At 44.6% G+C, this 16,386-nt stretch overlaps 1 long non-coding RNA gene across 1 annotated transcript; it reads right to left on the bottom strand.

Annotated features, from left to right (window-relative positions):
- Positions 1 to 8,132: 8,132 nt before the first annotated feature.
- Positions 8,133 to 10,957, bottom strand: LOC139078891 (uncharacterized). Its single transcript, XR_011532070.1, has 3 exons — positions 9,961 to 10,957; positions 9,643 to 9,852; positions 8,133 to 8,422 (listed from the first exon to the last, which is right to left on the bottom strand). It is a non-coding gene; the product is annotated as an uncharacterized lncRNA (long non-coding RNA).
- Between the last annotated feature and the right edge of the window lie 5,429 nt (positions 10,958 to 16,386).

Raw genomic sequence — 16,386 nt, 5'->3', positions numbered from 1 at the left:
AATAAAATGGTGTCCTGGACTGGCTCTGACGTGCAGGTGTTCCACACGGTCCATGACCAACAGCCTTAACCAAACAGGTTATATTTAGAGCATCATAGTTCAAAACTTCCAGCCAAACTCTCACGTTGTTCTCCTCATAGAGCTTTTCTTGAAATTATGTAGGTAAATGTTTGAAATACAAGAGAAATTCAGACAGATAGAAAGGACGACGGGTCCTTGGGAAAGAGGCTTGTTTGTCCCTGGGCTGGTGGGCGAGGTCCAGGAGTTGGTCATGCCCTTTCCTCACATTCCTTAAGTGGAACTGAGGCCCCTGATGCTACACACTTCATAGATGCTGGGGTCTGTGGGGTCTCCTCTCAGCGACGTGGCCCATAAATTGCAGGATACAAGTATAAACAACTTATTATTCTGTACACTTCTTTCTTCCTTTCTCTCTCTCTCTCACCTCCTCATTCCTTGTCTCCATATTTTCAATCTACCCCCCACCCAATGGCCTGTCTCCAATGACAGAACGACACAATAAAAACACAGAGCTAACATAAGAAGAGGGGCCAGTCCCATGGCCTTGTGGTTAACTTTGGCATGCTCCGCTTTGCCAGCCTGAGATTGCGCATTGGATCCTGGGCGTGGACCTACTCCACTCGTCAGCCATGCTGTGGTGGGGAGCCACATATAAAGTGGAGGGAGATGGGCACAGATGTTAGCTCAGGGCAAATCTTGCTCAACAACAAGAAAAAAAGAAGAATTATGAGTCCTTACCTCCCTCACTCAATAGTTGTGAAAATCAGAAAAATCATTGAACACCTGAGCCTCATTCTCACTCTGCAAAATGGGAGCAATCACCATATTATTGTAAGAGCTGGATGGAGGGTCAAATATCATATTCACTAAAGCATTTGCCAAAAGCAACTGTTAGTTATTAACATTCTTTAAAGAGTTTGAAGGAAACGAGGATTTGCAGGCATATGAATGGTACAGGTGCCAAGCTGACCTCGTTAAGGAACAGATATGTCCACCATTAACCTCAATTTTTAGGGTGGATTCTCTTCTTCTAATTTTTATAGAACTTGGGAAATGTCAGGCCCACTAGTATTGAATACTCACCAAATTTTGTTGGTGATGCTATGATAGCAAATAGCATTTTGATGCATTTTAATTACCAATTCTTTTCTTTAATTCATGAAAAAGGATATTATTTATAACTGCCAACATGTCTTGAGTGCTTACTCTGCTCCAGACAGTGCTCCTAGGGCCTCAGGTGTGTCGCCTCAGTAAATCGTTAGAACAGTCCTACGCGGTCTCGCCCCCACTTCACCGATGAAGACACTGAGGCGGAGAAGAGCACTCAGCTGCTGGAGAAGCATCGGCCCCCAGAGTCGGGATCCACACCGAGTAGACTGACTGCCCGCTATGGACTGAGCCAGCTGGGACTCAGTGGGGTCGGAATGAAAGGACACTGAGGGATGGCCTGGTCTGCCTCCCCTCGAGTGGAGAAGTGGGCGCCATGTACAACGTCCCTCAGGACTGCCACCCAGCCTCTGTCGGGATGACACTTCGAGACTCAGCTGCTGTTCCGCTTGGTCCCTGAGACGTCTCTGGGTGGAGAGGATTCCCATACCAAGAGCGTCGTGGCCCCACTGCCCCCGTCCCGTCCTTTCCCTCAATCCCCTCAGACTTGTCTCCTTCCTTTCCCAAATGTCTTCTTCCTGCTTTCCACGAGATAAAAGAAGAATGAAAGCTTGTCTCCTGAGGCCAGAAATGAGTCACCTTTACACTCTGATATTCTTTTGTTGTTGTTTAAGATTTCCATCCCTCTGTTTCTTAGATAGATGTAGGTTGCATGCTTTTAAAAAGCAAATTAAAAGAGTATTCCTTTCTTATTAATTACCATTTTGGAAATGTAGGCATTCCCTTTGAGAAAACTGCTTTTGTGCGGCTGGGGTCAAGGGTCGGTTTGTAGGTTGTGCTCTCAGTTGGAGGACCGCAGCCCCCTTCATGGGTTACCCCAGCGGCAGAAGGCGAGTGACAATGGAGTCAAGCACTGAGGACAAAAGAGCGCCTTATTCCTGACGCTGCTTTTCTCACAGGTAAATGAGAGGCTCTCCTCCCTGGACGTGACATTAACTTCCAGGAGGAGCTGGTGGTGAAGGGGGGCTAGCTGGAGGGGCCTGAGCGGCAGCTCCGGAGCGGGAGCCGGTGGAGGGAGGGCATCGCCAGCCCTGGAGCTCCGTCAGCAGCGGCTGCAGATGAAAAGCTTCTGGAGGTGGAGGCAGCGAGAGCCCAGACTGTAAACAGCTCCTGCCTGTTGCCTAGAAGCAGTGGCAGCAAACAATCCACAGGCTGCTCCTGGATTCTCAAAATCTCCTCCGTGTGAAGGGCTCTGCTTCTCTTTACAATATGCGGCCATTTTATCAGGTCATCGGCACACACGGCGCATTTGCGTGTCCTAATGATGTCCCAGCCACCACCTGTAATCGCTGACCCTAAGTGGTCACGTATGGTTCAAGAAAACCTTGTGAACGTTAGCACATTCATCCTGGGCCTTCCATAAACCTGTTTATGACCACTCTATATTAGGCACTCATATTCGTAAGAATCAACAGAACTAAAGAGATACGCTGCTTTGTTTATAGGGAAAATTTGATAATTCCTGAATGATGGGTTTCTTGTACAAAGTGCAATGAAGGACAGGAGTTCTGTGTTATAAATTGGTAGAAAATGTGATAACAGTAATGCTATAGACTGCCTCGGCAGAAATGGAATGTGAAACATCACACACACACACACACACACACACACACACAGACTCACACACACAGACACACATACACACACACAGACACACACAGACACACACACAGACATACACACACACACACGCACAGAGATATGCACAGATACACACACACAGGCACAGACATACACACACACAGACACACACACACATACACACAGACACACAGACACACACAGACACAGACACACACACAGACTCACACACACATACACACAGACACACACAGACACACACACAGATACACACAGACACACACAGACACAGACACACACACAGATACACACACACACACACACAGACATACACAGCAGGAAGAGGGCAGGGCAGACTCTAATTACCTGCACATCGGACACGATCACGTCACATGGAGGAGGTAGGGCTGGATTGGTGCGAAGCTGCTTTTTGATTTAACAAATACATCAACCCAAAAGCGAGGAAAGGACTCCAAGTCTAGGATTAAATATTATTTAGTACTCAAAGGAAATAGAGAATACAGAAAGCAGTGATTAAATCTCATTAAGAGCATGATTTAATCCCAAATAGAAGCTAGAGGTGTTTAGAGACAACACAGAAATTTAGGAAGACAGAAAATAAAATACAGCATACAATCATTAACTCAGAAAGAGACAAGCCTCTGATTAAGGTCAGGGCAAATAGCAGGGAAGTGGTTTTTAAAACCCAGCTTCACCCAGAATGCGGTCCTGCTAATCGGTGGGAAATTTCTTTAGCATTTTCCAAGATCAAAGTAGGAAAGTAATGTTTCTAGAATGATGCAGCAAAGAAAAGGCTCCCCCTCCCTTTTCAAGATCCAGAATTTTTAAAGGAGAATCAAATCCATGGACTTGGAAGGGGATTCTAAAAGGACCAGGGGAGAAACAGAGGCAAGGAAATTCCCAGAGGACAGACTCCTTAGGTGACTACAACCATGTAAAAAGCACCCAGCCCAGCGGGCGACCACAGCCCATCAGGGAGGCAGGCGGTGAAACGGAGCTGCCGCTGAGCCGGAAAGCATCCTCGCTGCCTATTTACAAGGAAACTGAAGGTCACGTCTGGAAACCGGGATACGTTTCTTGAGAGGAAAATGAAATGTTAAAAAGATTTTATGATCACACAAGAACAGAGAGTTGGGCCATTAGAACTATTAAATGTTGACAGGGCACAAGCCCCAGATTAAGTAGGTCACAGAAATCTGAAAGACCTGTAGGGAAGCAGAAAATGCCCCCAGTGGCTTCTTTGGTGGACAGAAGGAGACGGAAGGGTGAGCTGGGAGCTGCCCTTGGACCAGGTGGTTAGAGAAATCCTTGGGATCTTCAGAAATCTAGCCACCAATCATCTGAGTCATGGGTACAAAACGGAGGGGCCAACCCTCGTGCTGCGATTTATAGAAATGCATGGCCTGGTGAAGGGTTAACATTGGCTTTATAAATCACAAACAGTTGGCATTTTCACAGAAATTGGGCATTTACGCGTTATTCCATGCAGGTAAAAATGGAAGTTACTAGCTGCTTCTAAATTTCTTAGGTTGTTTATGACGGAGTTCCATCTGTAATGTGTCTGCGTTACGTGAGATGGTGTGAGAGCTAATTCAAACGATCCCTAGACTCGAGGATGCGTCCACGCAAAGTGGAAGGAAAGATCTCCTGAATATCTGCCCAGACCCCTTCTCCATCACCCCACCAGCCGTGGTTATTACACGCACGGCTGCAGACTCCACCTCCGCTGGGGACCGTCCTCCCCCCTCTCAGGTCTGGATTTCACAGATGCATTTCCTGCCTTTTGTCATTGTCTTACCAACTATCAGGGCATCATATTGTTTTAAAAAACAAAAATCAAAAGGTTCTACTTTCTGAGGATGTGCTTATGGTGAACAACTGCTCCGTCCACCAGACTCCTGCTGTCTTTCTATGAACCAATAAAAATAACGCGAATAGTCATCGACTTGTGGAGTTAAACTCTGAAGGACAAATGGCACCACTCAGTTAATGTTCATCAATCACTTAAAAACTGCATTTCCTTCTCCTTCTGCCCTTCCTCTTCCCTCCCACTCTTCCACCCTTCCTTCCTTCCTTCCACCCTTCCTTCCCTCCTTCCTTCCTTCCACCCTTCCTTCCTTCCTTCCTTCCTTCCTTCCACCCTTCCTTCCACCCTTCCATCCTTCCTTCCTTCCTTCTCTCCTTCCTTCCTTCCACCCTTCCTTCATTCCTTCCTTCCTTCCACCCTTCCTTCCTTCCTTCCTTCCTTCCACCCTTCCTTCCTTCCTCCCTTCCTTCCTTCCTTCCTTCCTTCCTTCCTTCCACCCTTCCATCCTTCCTTCCTTCCTTCCCTCCTTCCTTCCTTCCACCCTTCCTTCATTCCTTCCTTCCTTCCTTCCTTCTTTCTTGCCTGCTAAAGTTTATTGAATTTCCTAGACTAGACTGTAAGATTTAACAACAAACACCCCACAGGCTAGCCGAGGAGGGGGTGGGGCACAGACGGAAAGAATAGGAGTGAACCCAGTGAAGAAGAGAGAAAGCATGTGTAAACACGAAGAGAATAGTTACAAAGGCTCAGAGGGGAGACCACACAGTGAACTGCAAAATGACGTGACCAGATTGTTCTCCCATTTCGTATTTTTATATTTATACCAAACCCTTCCACACTAACTACATTTATTATTGAATTTAATTTTTTATATTTTTCTTAAAATAAAAGAGCTAAAGCAGGAAATGGAACAAAGTGAGTGGAGACCTGGGTGATTTAGAAAAAGAATATGATGAAAGTGCTCATAAATTCCAGGAATAGACACGCACTTCTGTTTAACCTTTTGGGGTATGATCCAAAAGTGAAATTTCTGTGGCTTTCCAAACAAACAGGGATGGTGAAGGGAGACGGCAACATTGGAATGACTGAATCCATCAGGCTCTGTGGACCCAAAGGAGCATGAACAGTTTGTGCAAGAAAGAGGAGAGTCACATCTCAGGGCCAGCTGTGACCACGTGGGCTAGAGGCAACGCCACGGAAATTATGGACCCAAGTAATACTGAGGGGTCGTAGATGGAGGTCAACATTAAAATAATACCTCCTGATGTTTCTTACCAAGTCAATCATTAGAAAATAGCAGAAACATTCTTGAAAAACACCAAAAATTGTTCCCTTCTGGTTCTGAAGCTACATCGAGATTCGAGACCTGAATACATGTGCATGGTCCTCTTCCTGCGCCCACCCAGAGCCCTGGCGGATGCTAGTTTTGCATTGATCAGCTCTGACTGTCCTCTTTACCTACCGTCTTCACCTGATCCACAGTGGAGTCACTGTGCTCACTCACATTCCTCAATCCTCATGAACATCAGCAGGCAGGGTCTCAGAGAATGGGAAGCTTTTTAGTACCCACACCCTCCTCTCTTTCCCTTCTCCACATTTGTGCTTAATATTTCTCTAGTTTCTCTCCCATGATGTATTAAGTCCTGTGTTTTAGAGAAACACTTCTAATAATCATTTATCCATGGTGTAGGGTGTGGCAAGTTTTCCTGGGTTATTTCCTATTAAGTCATCATGAATTATAGAAGATAAATCTTTATTCCTACGTAAGAGGAATTTTCAAAGCAAACTGAGCAGATGACGGAGATTTGCCTGTAAGGAAGTGGGGCCTGGGCAAAGTCTGCTGTGGGACATATCAGAGGCCCCGCAATTACGCATTAAAAATATGGAACATCCAGCACCTCACTGGCCCTGGCGCCGGAGTAGAGTCCTGTGCAAATTGCCCAGGGTGTATATTTTAGTTGCTGGATCATAAGGCATCCACGTTTGTAAATCAAAAGACATGAAAACAACTTATTTCATCTACCCAACTCAGAAAGTCAAATCTCTACTGGAGAGGAAATTTTTTGTGTACTGCTTATGTGATTTCTCTGCTTACATGTCTGATTTCAAAGCCAGCAGTGGATTATATCAAATAATACCAACTTTTAAAAAACGAGGTGTATTGATTGATTAACTGATTGACCATTTGCACATAAAAATAGAGTCTATGTGTCACTTTAATTCTCAAAGAGGTATTGGAGGAATGAAAACACCAGTTGATCAATACATGTGTTATGTGATAAAGAACACCAAGCTGGCTTCAGTGAGTTGGAGCTCTGGGCTATTAAGAGACTTGGACTTGCATTCTGATCTTTGGCAAATGAATTGAAATTCATTGCTACTTACTTTCCTCACCTTTAAATATAGAAACCGAAAGAATCTTCTCTCTACCCACCCAAACAATTGCAGAAGTGTAAGAGATGAACCTTAAAATAACTTCAGGTAGCACCCCGGGACCAGCAAGTCTTTACAGCAGTGACACACAGGGCAGAGTCTGACAGTATTTGTGAAACAAATGAAAATTCCTAGAAGCGACACTTGGATAAATGTAAAAAGAGTCTCTCCCGGAAGGAATGGGAGCCTAGAGTAGACAGTGTTTGAGATGCTGGCGCCTCTCTAGGCACGGCTTCTGGAAGAAAAGGCCATGATGAGGGAAAACTTTCACTTATTGTCGACACCTCTTCTCTCTGCCTTGTCTGCAGCCCTGGCTGTCTCTGCTCCTGATCAGGCAAATTGCTGAACGATGGTTTCTTCAAAATGTGGTTTTCCGTCAAGCAGCACGAGCTCTGCTCATTCCAATATCTCTTCCAAGTTCATTTTAATACTTTCTACAGATACTGGACCCACTTTACTCTGATTGTATCAAGCAACAACAATTTATTTTCAGATACTGAATGATATGTGTATGTTACAAAAAAGAAATGCTTTGTTCAAAGCCTAATGCAGTTAAATAAGAGATGCACTGTAAATATTTCAGAAACAATTTTATAAATTCTCCGTAATTTTTAGCATCTGGACGTATATAGTCCAGTTCAACTTATAGCTCCAAATATCAATCATGTTTATGAAAATTCCCACACAATTTACAGATATTTCTGAGAATTCAAAGAACAATACTAGAAAAACAATTCATAGCTGTATTCTAAAAAATAGCCAGGAATAGTCTGGGAGAGATGGAGAAAAAAGTTCAGAGTTGAGATTAAGCCCATTGATGTGGACAAAAGTCTATTTTAAAGTTCATCACTACCTTCCGCTGTCTACACACACACATGCACACATACACACACACGCATGCACACCCACCCCCTACACACACACGCAGGAACACACACACACCCTTTGGGTTGGGTACTCTGCCGTTCTAAACCTCATTCTAATCTATATGTGATGTTGTTGTAAGGGCAGCTTTGAAACTGACCAAAGCTCTTGCTGTTGCCGCAGGACAGTCAAGTAGGTGAGGACGTGCACGGAGTCAGCTGTGCTCAGACCAGTACCTGTGAGGCTTTGCAAGCCTTCGTGAGACTGACTTTGTAAATCTAAATTTAAAAAGTTCCGTCACACTTTCCAAACTACGTTACTCTGTCATTTTATTAGATAATGTCTAAAGTCCTTCAACATATACCACCGCACAAAGGGTTAAGTTTCCACATTTAGCCAGTCCCAACGCGGCCAGTGACGGGTACACTCAAGGAAGAGGCTGGGCAAGCGGCGAGAGGGCGTTGTCTTGCTGTGCATTTGGGTCTCTGCTTGACTGAACAGGTCAGGGCTCTCTGGGGCTGGCTGACTCTGGAAGAAGGGCGCAGAATTAGCAATTGATCTTGAAAGCAAGGTAGAGAATGGCATTAGATAACATTTACTAATATGGGAAGACATTTACAGTGTATTGTTAAAATGAAAGAGGCAAATTACAAAATAGTGTGTACAGTGATTCATCATTTTTGTGAGCGAGGAATAAAAAAGAACATATTTAAGTTGATATAACATGGATTAGTAATGGCTGTCTCCAGGAAATGGAGTTGTAGAAGTTGTCTTATTTTATCAGTAATTTCCAGTATTGCTACAATGAACAAGCGTATTCTGTCATAAAAGAAATGGTGTTTTTAACTTTAAAGATAAAAATCGGTTTTTGTTTTCTCTTCTGAGATATTCTCTTAACGACAGATTTGATATTTAGACAAATTTTCCTTCATGTTACATGCATATTTGCATATAATCTATGGATTACATAAATAAATGTATCCAATAATTAATGACAGATTTAAATTTGTATAAAATTAACCAGATCTTTTGACCTAATTTTTCAATAGTAACAAATTTTGCTGAGATATTTAAGCTAATTTTCTTACGTGCTAACGGTAGAAATATATTTTTGACACCAATTTAATAGGGTCATACAAAACTAATAGTCATTGATTTGTTTCTCTAATTCCATGCAGATGTTCTTAGAATCTCATAACTGTTTAGGGCTAACAGAGCTCATTCAGCTTAACCTGTTAATTCTACAGACAAGGATGCTGAGCTCCAGGAGACTAAGCAGTGGCCAAGGCCGCCCATTTAGTTCTGGCTGGCGGTTGGCACTACGACCAAGCCTTCAGATCTTGAGTCCTTTTAAGGTTGTAGTGTGGACAAAACAGCCTGACAGAATTTACTTCTTTCCTGTGAAACTCTTTGCTTTACTCTGTTTGAATTCTGAAGTTGTCATTTAATTTTAAAGTACTAAGTTTGTCCCTTGAAAACTTGTCTTTTAATCTTAATAAACGTGGCTTCCTTTGCAGCAATTTAAGGCAATCACAGTTATAAAAATAAGTATTAAATATAAAGCTAAGGCTTTAAAAAAGTTTTGATCTTATATTCTGATTCTATTTTCCTGGTTTGTTGAATTTTCAGGAGCAGTTGAAGGTCAAACGGTGGAAACTCAAGTGTGTCTGATAGTCACACACGAGAGGTGCAAGAATATCTTAGTGTGACACACAGGAAAATGCACACACACATGGTTGAAACCATACATTTAGCTCATTCTGATGGGACACGACACTGTGTGTGGGTCTCCACTTTTCCTGATGTCTCCTGTGAGGAGTCGGGAAACGCTGACATGTTTAGGAAGCAATGTGGCACGGGGACGGCTTGGGCGTCTTCAGCACATGGAGCTCCAATCCGCCCATCAGCATTCAGTCCTTGAGGTAAATTGTTCAACCTTTCTGAGTCTGTTTTCTTATCTGAAAGTAGGATTTAAATCTAGCTAGAGGTATTTTTTGAATGATAAGAAATCTTATATAAAGCACCTAGACTATTGTAGGGCAGGTAGAAAACATTCTACATTGTACCTTATTTTTAAACCGGAGTTTACATGGAGAATGCATGAGCAGCATCTTTTCTGAACTCCAATTAATCCATAATTTCCTTCCATTCACACTCATCCAGTTGCTCACGTGATAATACACTACAGTCTCATCTTATCCACAGCTTGGCAGACTGTGAGGAGTAGATTCCAGCAAAAACCTGCCTTCCTCTGAGGAGAAAAGAACTTCCAGAAAGAGGACACAGCGTATATTTTATATTTAAGAAGTTCAACCGTGTTCTTCCATGTGCAGAGACAACCAGATTGTGAATGATTCCAAAAATCTCTAATTTATGTTCCCTTAAAAATGTTTGCTAGTTGTCAGACTTCCACATGAATGCAAACAGGCCCTGTTGCTGAGGACCTAGGTGTCAACTGCTTAGATCTCTGGACAAGAGTGAACAGTTGATAAGGAAGACGCAGCAGCTGTCTCCCACCATTTGAATGGCTGCCATGCTGCAACAGCCAGGGTTGCTAGCTGCAAGCAATAGAAATGAACTTTGAAAGTTTTAAGCAGAAAAGCAAATTATGGATTGGCTCACAAAATCGCTAGTAAGGCTGGAGAATCAGGCTTGGGAAGTGGGCAGGAAGAGGAAGGTTCAGTAGCAGCCAGGATCCCATCCCAAATATCCCGCAAGACCAGTCCCATGAGCACACACTGCGGCCGCCCCACTGGACTCACGACCTCACGGCTTGCACTCCGTCAGCCTGGCTCTGAGCCCTGGACACCACCGCTGCCCCTACAAGCACAGCCTGCAGGCTCTCTCCCCTCTCGCTCCTGTGGTGCGTTGCCTGCGGCTCTGTTTTCTTGAGTCACTAGCCCCAGATTCAAGGTTGAGCTAAGGGAGACAGGGAATAAACGTTCCTGCCTTTGCCTCCCCGAGCCCCTGCAAATTCACAATTAGTGAATTCTCTAAACACAGGAAGTTTCAAAAGTTGGGTAGCCAAGGAAATACACAGACTGTCTATGACACTGCTCTCCATGTGAGTAGAAGTGGGGACAGACTTTCTGAGCTACTGCAACAGAAGCAGTACCAGGAAGTTACTGTGGGCGGAAGGCGAGTTGGGGTTTGCAGATTCAAACACAATGAGAAACTTTCCACGAAATAAAGTTATTAAAGAATGAAATGGCTGCTCCGGAAAGTGGGGCTCCCTGCGGCTGCTGGAATTTAAGTAAACGCTACAGGGCCCTCAGAAAGGAGTGCTGCAGAAAACCACAGCTGAGTCCAAAATTTCTAGGATTCTGTCCTTCTTCACAGATAGCGATTCTGCCTCAGATTATGTTTTTTGTATGTTTCTACCATATTCTAGGTTATGGGCAGCTTGCAAATATCTCCAGGGGGCCTGGGCAGCCAGAGCGCCCCGCCCTCCCGTGCATCCTCAGTCAATTTAGTCAATCAGAGCTGATCCCAGTGAGCTGATCAAATAGCATTTTTTACATCTGCTGTGACATGGGTATATTGGGAAGCTGATTCCAAGGAGATAAAGGTCATTATTTGTACAAACTTAATTATATATTCCTGTGGTATATATCTCTATATGAAATATACACGTATATGCTATATGACATGATACATGTTATATATGTGATAAATCACATGCACGTCACATAGCATACACATGTATACTTTATATAGATAGGGATATACATCACAGAAATATATATGAATATGTGGATGCAATATACAAACATCGTATTTACGTGTAGTATTTCCTATTTAAAAGTAAATGTGCTGGTGGGTTAGATCTGCAAGCAGACAGCACAGATCATAAATAATAACCATAAAACTACTAGATCTACTGATGTTTATATAAAATATCAAAATACAAATCATGCAAACAGACCCCCAACTTTTAGGTGCTATTCATATTTGCAAAGCTTTGTAATTATCTATGCTTCTGAATTTTATTAATAATAATAAAGGCACTGTTGATAATAAGTACTTAAGCACTGTGTTAAGCCTTACGTATATCATCTAATTTAATCATCACAGCAACAGAATAAGTTTGTTATCCTCATTAACAAATGAAGACACAGCCTTGAAGCTGGTCCCCATGGTGTCTGATTCTGCAAAGCTGCTGGCGATCGAGTCTGGATGGAACGAGCCCTGTGTGACTCCAGCATCCCTGCCCTCAGCAACTGCCTCTCAGTTCACTGATCCGTCTCCATCTTCTCTGATAACTGTCGTGGCCTCACAGCTACTGTTTCGCAGCCACCAATAGCTGTTCTATTTCACGATGTATAATTTCAGTATGTTCTCAAGGCATTTATGTTGTCCACCTGCTTGCATCTGTGTAGCAAGCAAATATTCAGCTGGGAGAGCGACTGGTCCCTGGGTCCTCCGGGTTGGAAGTTCCTTATTTTTAGCACAATCCACAGACAATGCAGATGCAGCATCTCGGGAGGCTGCTAGGGTGTCAAAGCTGAACCTCAGAAATCCACGGGGGGAGATTCCAGAGGAACCGGGGTGTGAGCAACAGAACACAGAGCTCTTAGCAGTAGCACACAGTTCTGCAAAGACTAGCTGAATTATGGCACTTTTAAAATCACCCCTGTCAAACATCACGGGCCCCACTAGTAGGGCAAACTCTCCTTAGGAGGCATTACCCTTCCCTCCAACACAAACCCTCCTCTGCCGCAGCCAGACAGGTGGCTCTTCACCTCTGCCTGGACACTCGGGAACAGGGAACTCGTTTCCATCTTATACTGAATGAACAGCTCCTGTTGCTGCCGGCACTCAGTTTTTCAGGCCTAGAAATCTCAATTTATCAGGTTACCAGGGAGCTTCAGAAAATAGAACCACATGCCTGCTATTCTGGGCACTAACTTTCATTATCAAGGTATCTGGAAACTAAATGAATAATCAGAGGGATGCTTTCTAAACTTAGAATAATAGAAAATAAAATTACATATTATTATGAAATTTTTCCCTCAAGTCATGGAAAAAGCCTCATGAATTATTCCTGTCCAACCACAGAGAGATTTCTAATAAGTGGAATGTACAAGATTCTCTCTCTCTCTCTCTCCATTTCTGGAAAAATGCTGAATAAATTCAATCAATTTCCCAGGTAACTGGTTTTTATCATACAGCAAACCCCTCACCTCCGGCCAGACTGGATTTTACCGGGGTGGGGAGGAGGAGCCCAGGGCTGGCTTCTGCAGGCTGGGACTGACAGGGGACCAGGACAGCCAGAGACTTCAAAAGCCAAGTGAGCCGAGTTCCTTCAGATGCGAGCAAGGTCAAAGGGCAGTGCCCGGAATGGGAGCAGGGTGTGTGTCCAGGGGGCTGCTGACCTTCAGGAATCAACAGAGGCAGCGCATAGAATAGATGTTTCTAGAGGCAAGAAAAATAAGCCAGCAATGAGAAGTGCTTAAAATATAATCAAATGCCATGAAGAATGAATGAGAAGAAGCCTGAGATCAGCTGCACAAATGGAAATTCATGAATCTTCACTCAGTTTCCAGATTTATGCCGGTTCTAAGACCAGAAACCTGCCAACCACAGGAGAGGCGAGGTCTTCAGAAGAAGGGCCTGAAACAGCACAGCATGTGTTCAGAAGTGTTCTCCTCTCTTCCTCAAAGGGCTCTGTGGTCATTCACTCAAGTTGCCAGACACAGGGGCAAGAGCCTGAGCCTGGTTCACGAGTGGCATGGTACGTGGGTACGAGGGGAAAGTGGGTCACAGTTGTACGACAGCCTCTGCTCAAGAACAACCCCAAACATGGCAATGAGGGACTGTCCTGCCAAAGGGCAGATCTCCAGGCTACACATCTATGCTTCTACTTTGAGTGGAAAGAAAAGTTGCCAAAGGGTACAGTCTCGTGGGCAGTGGTGAAGGATGTAGCCTGCTGGTCACTTAAGTATTGCTTAAATTAGAGTTATTAGAGAAGAGATGATGGAACCATGGGCATTGTATTTAATCAGTAAATTTAAATCCGCAAATATTTGTCCAGACCAAATTCCTAAAAAAAAGCCCACATTGACTAATTTCAAGTTTTCCTAGCATCTCCTATCTGCTAATATATAAGAAATAGTGGAACTATCCAAACCTGGGCAGCAGGAGTGGGAGGGTGAGGAAGCCAAGGCCTAGAGGGTGAATAATCCAGGAGGACTCTGAGTAAACGAAGTCAGTGGCAGCTTGGCTGTTGAAGCAAAGGCTACTATTCGATAGAAATTCGTTTTGTGCTTTTATTTTTCCATATGTGCTTATGCATTGACACACATCATACAGACCTATATTTTATCATTCAGTTAATGGAAAAGTCATCTTCCCCTGCCTTTTCTTCAGTGTTTTCACAGGTACCTCCTTACAAACTCCCTTCCAGAAAACATCCAGGCCGTCACAGCCACTCTGCCAGTCCTGTGACCTAGAAAGAGTCTACTTTTTTAGTTTGAAGTTTCAAAGAAGAAAGAGAGATTAAAATAGAAAGTGAATTTCCAAACGGGTATGAATACTAATCTGAGATGACCTATCTTTCTTGTTCCTCTCTAGACTGTTATGCCTCATTTTAAAATATATTCTCTATTTTTCACTCCTTTATTGAGTCGCAGCTACCTGCCAGACGCTCTGCTCTGCTCTGGGAATACAGACCTGGAAAAACCAGAGCGCCTGTCTTGAATGGCTCAAGACTCGGCAGCAGGCCAAACTGAGCACAGACCCGGAAAACCTGAGAGCAATGTAATAGGAATACGTCCAAAGGGCTGGGGGACCCAGAAGAGGGCACGTGTGCTTCCGCCCAGAAGATTGGGCAGCAGGAGGCTTCAGAAAGGGACTCAAAGAGGCCGTGGCTGGGCTGGTCCTCAAAGAAGGCCTTGTGGACTCAGCTGTGGCTGGGAGGCGAGAGCATTCCAGAACTTGCACAAGCAAAGAGGCAAAGACGCAGACACAGAAGTGGGCATGTTGGCGGGATGTTGATGAGACGGGACCCTCATGTCTGCAAGGCAGGTGACTGAGGCAACTCGAGGCTGGAATGGTGGGTGGCCCTGTCCAAAACCGCTGTGAACTTCACTCTCAACATTGATTTCTCACTGTCCGTCTCCATGTATCGGAGCAGTTGGCAAATTCTGGGTAAAGAGGACTGTCTAGTTTAAAATTGTTGACACCAACCCCTACTTCCTGAGTTGGCACTTTCAGAAGTCTGATGAGGATCAGACGAAATTTTCCTTAGAGCTTCTTCAGCATTGACGGAAAGCATCACGCACCTGAAGCCTGGTCACTAAAATGACTGAGCCATTTGTAAAGTCTCGCCAGTGTTTGTTCTGCTGTGGTGTCCGTTCCCATGTCTGCCTAACACACATGTCCTCATCTCCACGATGATGCCCTCCATCCTCCAAGGGTCACCGTGCAATCGCTCAAAAGAAAGTCCTGACACGCCATCTCCTGCCTTCCATCCTATGCTGCTCTCGCGGTTAGAAAGGGCCAACAGCTCTGTGTCTGTCATGTCAGAGACCCGCTCACACAAGCATATGTTCACACACACACACACACACAAACGCTGGCACACACGCTCACACACACATTCACACTTACATGCTCACATGCACTCACGCTTACATACGTGTGCTCACACCCACACACATACACTCACACACGTGTTGACACACACACTTACACAGCCCACACACGCACGCTCACACACATGCTCACTCACACACATGCACACACACACGTCAGCACCATTGCCCAGTGCTCTTTCCTACCGATCCTTGCCCATTCTCCCTGCCTTTTCTTTTTGTTTATTTCAACAAATGAGTGCAAGCAAAGAGAAGTCAACTTAATACACAGGTTTGTTCGGGCAGTTTTGCTTTTCACTTTTTAGTGTACACTCGCCCCTTAACTGAGAGTGAACACAACGTGGAGGCTGAGAGGGAGGCACAGTGTACGCAAATGTGTACAGGGAAAGTTCCGGAGATTCCTGTCCCTCTGGAAAAAGTCAAATTGCCTGCCTTTGCTCATTTATGCACACACCAACTTCAAGTTCACATACAGGAAAAGTACCGGTCTTCTCCCATTCTCACTAGGACCTGAAAACTTACGGAAATTCCCCACAACACTCATGCCTGGCCTGGTCTAGAATGCCATGCAGCATTCGCCTTTTCCAATGTTTGCAATAATTTATAAACCACTTTTCACAGGATCCTGGGGGAAGGGAAGACGTGCTCTGGCAGCGGTCCCCTACAGGAAGCACTAGGAAGGAAGTGGAAGGAGGAACGTGTTTGGGGCGGACGGCCGCATTTGGTCCTTTCTGGCTCCCTCTGGGTCTTAACCTGGGTTACCAGCGATGTGGTCGTCATACAGCCCAGGCGGGGAGCAGTCACCACGTGTCCCCACCTGCGCACGTGTCCCCACCTGCGAGCCACAGGCCCCGCCAGCCTGGCGCCTCTCTCCCCTGAACTTCAGTGGTGGAGGCC

The sequence above is a fragment of the Equus przewalskii genome, chromosome 2 (assembly GCF_037783145.1).
Source record: "Equus przewalskii isolate Varuska chromosome 2, EquPr2, whole genome shotgun sequence".
Taxonomy (NCBI): Eukaryota; Metazoa; Chordata; class Mammalia; order Perissodactyla; family Equidae; genus Equus; species Equus przewalskii.
This window is presented reverse-complemented; position numbering and strand designations above follow the sequence as displayed.